Here is a 5,415-nt window from a genome sequence, read left to right on the forward strand (position 1 = left end):
TTTGCACCTCTGCCTTCTTTCTTTCTTATATGCACATGTGTTGTGTGGATGTGTGGATAAGTGTAAGAACGCTGCACAATGCAGCTCGTCGTTGTAGCCTTGTAGGGCCGTGAATCCGACAAGGAGTATGAGACCGTGAGTTACGTCCCGGGCATGCTGATAGAGGAGATGCCTTCGGCTCCCTGGCGATGACTACAAGCACAATAAGCTTGGTTTATGCTGCATCTTGTTATTTTTGAAATTAGAGCATCTCTAATAGACCCTTTATCGCATGGACTTTTAAAGTGAGTACAAGGGCTGGAGAAATCGTGTTTTGAGTGCTGGCGCAGGCTGCTTTATTCGGCCGCAGCCTGCGCCAACCTTCAAAACACATGGTTTTTTTTCTCAAAGCTCGAGACATTTATTTTGGGACAGAAAGAGTATACATAGAAATATGAAATCAATATAAATTAAAATCTAAATATTACAATACAACAATCACCCAAATTACAATAATGATTCAAATCTAAGAATTAAACTTATAATTCAATACAAGAATGGTTCCGCATACAACAATGATACAAATCACACATGAATTAAATTAAATAAATGTAAAAATGGTTGGTTTTATTGCTGCCCATGCCCTTGCCAATTGTGCACAATGAGATCATGCTGAAGCTGGTGGTGGGTGTTTGAGTCTTCAATTTCCGCCGGCGGTGTGTTCTCGGTGGTGGTGCTGGGCGAATCGGTGTGGTGGACCCGGGTCTGTAGCGGCCCGGCGTGTGTTTCCGCCGGCGGATATGGCCGGAACCAAAGGCGGCGGGTGGCTGCGGAATGGGGGAGGGGAACGCACGCGGGCGAAAATGTCCCTCCCGCCAATTGCTTTTCCATGATACAGGGCACCGACGGGGTGGGGAAAACCTGTGTTTTCGCTGGTCAGGGGGACAAATCACCGCGTCCCTCAATTTTTTTTAAGGATTGTAGGCGTCTAAGGTGTCTATTTGGGTCATTTTTTCTGTGCAAAACTGTAAACTGACGGTTGTTTTGTAGTTCGACGCGATATAAGGGAGTCCGCTAGAGATTCTCTTGCTAACCGCCAGGCCAGGCAAACACAAAATCACTAAATCTAAGATTACGCACGTCAAAATCAAATCAAACATAACACCCGTGACCAGTGTCCTTGCATGCATGTCGCACGAGATTTCATTACTGGAAATCAATGTCCATTATTTGACAATGATGCTAGAGTGCAACTCAGTCACAAACGACGCAAACGCAGCGACTGTCAAAAGGAGGCTTGCCGGTGCAGTAGGCTTCCTTGACGTGCTTCCACACATTCTTGCACCAAACCTGGCATTTTATTGTTGGGCACAGAATGGTCGGTACACTGTGTGTTTGGCAATGCTCTGTAGACAACATACATACATCAGTAAAACAATTCCAAACTGAAAGGGTCCAAAGAAATTCATGCAGTTGTTAACAATATTCATGACGACTCGTTCTACTCCAGTTGGAAGTTCAAAGGAAACATATATATAGGAATAGAGAGATCAATTTTGTACCAGCGTGAGTGGAATTTCCTAGTAGCACAAGCACCATAAGGCAAAGCAGAATAGTTTTCCTCTCCATAAGATCAGGCACCAAACTTCTTCTTGTTCTCTTTTCTACTACTTGGGGTTCAAGGAGCATACATGACGTGCTATATTTATAGACTTATTATAGAGAACATTTGCTGCTAGTTCACTCAAATAAAAAAAGTCAACGCAGTCTCAGCGTACTATATCTTGAACTATACTACTATCTAAATCTAATAGCATTAAATATATGATATATCGGGAGGGTCGTTTTGGCTCTGGCGTGCACATGCTCCCTAATGATCAGTAAATTCAAAATAAATAGTAAATAAAATTAAAAAAATTCTGATTCATTTTGTAGATGTTCTTGTTAGTGTAATAAGTGTGCTTGATAATTTTTATGCGAAATGGGATGACGGTGCTTCGTCGGTGAAAGAAAACAAAAATAAGCGTAAGATTTATCGTATGACTTTTTTTTTCCACAGATCAAAATACTTAATCTTTCCTCCTAAAAATTTGCAGGTAGCATTTTAGTGCGACAATGAATACATCTATTTTTTTGGACGTCTGCAAAAAATATTTTTGATGGGCACGAGCATATGCTCCCAAGAGCCGAATTGGATTTCCTATATTTAGTGTTGTATCTAATACAACCCTCATCTAATGTCTTTTGTGAGAGGATTTTATCAAAATGTCCTGGATTTTCTACCAAGATCTATTATCTAGATTAAGGTAAGGTTGCTTTCTCTTTCCTCATTGAATTGCTTAGGTTGCATGGCTAAGATATATACACAATGAATGAGAGAGTGATTCAAAATTATAGAGCATTTTCAATTTAAAAGAATTGAGTGAGAGATTGTTGACTCGGTCAAAATCGGTGACCCAATTCCAAATTGGTGACTTTAATTGAATGAGAGGCCTCCAATCCTAGGGAGCTTAGTGATATAGTAGATAGATGTAGCATTGTAACTGCCCTCATTTGTACAAACTGGTTCTCTTTTTATGATTATATCCATTTAATGTGATTATATTGGTCTATATCTATGCCGATGTAAATTTGGGACCTAGTCTAAATTAATTGTGCACATTGAATATATGTGATCTGATCTAACCTATTAAACATCCTATCATTTGAGTTATTTTTTTCATGTCCTATTCAATTACCAGGTGGGCACCCCCACCAACAAGTCACTTGTATAAAACCATGTGCGGTCTAAAACATCACACTCACCTAATTGTTGTTACGATGTGACACTACTGTAGAATACCCCTTTTGAAGATTCGCTTGCAGAGAAGGGCTCAGTAAACCATCTGGTTGCACCCACGTCAAAAATAAAAGAGAGAAACCACTATTGAAACTTTTTCCTACCCTAGTCGCCGCCAGGAGCCAGGCGACTAGGGAGGCCATCTTCTTCCACCTATCTCCACCAGCGAGGGTGCTGCCCCCTCTCCCTCTGGTTACTGCTCCGGCGGCAGGAGGGAGGGGGACCCCGTTCCTTCGCTCTGCAGTTAGGGTTTGAGGTCGTGGTGCGCCGTTGGGGTGGTGGGAGTGGCGCCCAGACGAATAAATTCTACCTCAACTTCACTCCCACACCGACGGTGCCCTTCATGGTGGCGTCTCGGAGTTGATGGCATTGTGTGTTTGCCGATCCTACAGATCGGCGGCGTTAGGGTTCATGGATGTTCTCGGCGAGGCGGTGGCCACGACTCCATCAGGTGTGTCTCTTCGACGTCATGGTGGAGCAAGAAGGTTTTTTCATACAGGAGTACGTGTAGACGGTTGTCTACGCAAGTGATAGCAGGAAGACGGTGCATCTTGTGCTGGGTTTGTGGTTGAAGGGTGACAGTTCTGGTTTCCTCCTCCGACACTGTAGTCGTGTGGGGGTGTCAGTTCTGAAGTTCGATGGCGTGTCCGGGAACATGTTGCCCCGGTCTGATTCTTTCAACGGCAATGGTTTTGCTTCAGGCAAACTACTTTGGAGCTCCGTAAAGTTGCTGATCAGCAATGCAGCCGCGTCGAGCTCGGGTGAAGAGGTGATCTGTCTCCTTTTTCTTACTGGAGAGGGATAAGCATTATTTTTTTGCATATGATTATCCTATCTTTTCAGTCCTGTAATGTCGATGTTTACGTGGCTTGTAAGTGAATCTTTATTTTATTAATGAGCACTACAAGAAATATGTCAACTTGTGACCACCACTATTGGTCACTGAAAGGTCATAGTTTTTCATTTGCGACCTTTTTGTGACCAAAAACAGAAGGTCAAAAGCTGGCGGTCGTAAACTGACTATAGCGACCTTCTTTGCGATGTGTAAAAGGTCGTTGGTTCCACGACCAAATTTTTGGTCACAAGCAACATCCCCAGACCACGTAGGCATCCAGCATGGCAAGTTGATGTGGATAGGAATCAGCCCGGTCCGATTCAGTGTTTTACATGGGCCGAGCCCAACAATTCAGCCCATTTATTGTTTTTTTCCTTTCAAGTTTGGTCAGCTACATGGGCCAAGCCCAACAGACTTTTATTTTTTGGGCAACAGAATTTTACACTGCACTTTTTTTTGGCCTCGTCCTTTTTCCAGCCCATTTGTCAGTTTTCTTTTATTTCTTTTCCATTTTAAAGTAGGTCCCACTAGTAAAATGGGAACCAATTACCACAAGTCAGTTCTATATTTCTGCAATTAGATAATGTGATTCAAAAAGAGCCAATAAGGCATAATATTTCATACAACAGCCAAGCAAAGTACATTACAATCAAAGTACAAATCAAAGTACACCCAAAACTGAGATTACATTACAACAGCCAAGCAAAGTACATAGTACAAATCTAGTATTTAGCTATAAAATACAACTAAATATACACATAACTAGCTTCACACATAACTATCTCCAGTGAGCTAAAAACGCATTGCTGGGTGTGGTTTTTCTTCGGGATTCTTCTTCCTAGAGCTCCTGTACACCCAACTTTTGAAGAATGAAGGCCAGCATCTGCAAATAATAAATTATGAAAAGTTAGAAACATAATCAAGTGAATCCGTGAATATAAAATTCTCATAACGATGAAAATTTGCTACAGTACTTTAGATTTAACAGGAAACTATGCATATAACATTCTCATAACAGCGAAAACTGAGATATATTTTGCAAATGATCAAGTACCATCATAGAGCAAGTTAACACAACAGATGGACAGTACAAGCTATTAGTGATTTTCTACTTTAGAACAGGGCACATGCATCAAGTTTTATAGTCAGGAACAAAGAAGAAGTGCTGGAAGAGGCCAAAGAGATGACATACCCTGGGGCGGCCGAAGATGGTGAAATGATGATCTACTTGTTCTTAGACAGCTCAATGAGCACCTGATATAAAAAAATAGGTTGAATTAATCATAAGCATGCTGAATTAATCAACATTCCCAGCTGAAACACCACACTATGAATGATTGTTCAAGTATAGTGTATGCACCTGAATGTAATCAGGTCCATATGTTGCCAGACAGAGATGGCATCTGTATATACCTAGAATCAATCACAAGGTATAGGGAGAAAATTAAACACATATATTCTTACTAGTACTACTAGGTTGCTAGCTAGCTGCATGTATCCATCTAGTAAGCAGCCACAAGTCAGAACACACATCTGATGCCACCATCTTATCTTACACTTGAGGAACTAGTATCAAACTTAAAAAGAAATGCTTGACTAGCTAGCTAGTTTCTTAAAAGATAAGGCATTAAGAGGTATCATCATTCTTTTAATAACTTGCATTGCAACATTCATGATCAATAGCTATGCACAAATGCAAGAAAATCTACACGAACTGCCCGGCTCTCTTAAATATATTTTTCAAGTGGTTTCTTTACAGCTG

General features: G+C 41.2%; 1 long non-coding RNA gene across 1 annotated transcript; it reads right to left on the reverse strand.

Annotated features, from left to right (window-relative positions):
• Positions 1–4,331: 4,331 nt before the first annotated feature.
• Positions 4,332–5,096, reverse strand: LOC119322391. The gene is made up of 3 exons (XR_005155580.1): positions 5,014–5,096; positions 4,846–4,907; positions 4,332–4,536 (listed from the first exon to the last, which is right to left on the reverse strand). It is a non-coding gene; the product is annotated as an uncharacterized LOC119322391 (long non-coding RNA).
• Between the last annotated feature and the right edge of the window lie 319 nt (positions 5,097–5,415).

The sequence above is a fragment of the Triticum dicoccoides genome, chromosome 6B (assembly GCF_002162155.2).
Source record: "Triticum dicoccoides isolate Atlit2015 ecotype Zavitan chromosome 6B, WEW_v2.0, whole genome shotgun sequence".
NCBI classification, from domain to species: domain Eukaryota; kingdom Viridiplantae; phylum Streptophyta; class Magnoliopsida; order Poales; family Poaceae; genus Triticum; species Triticum dicoccoides.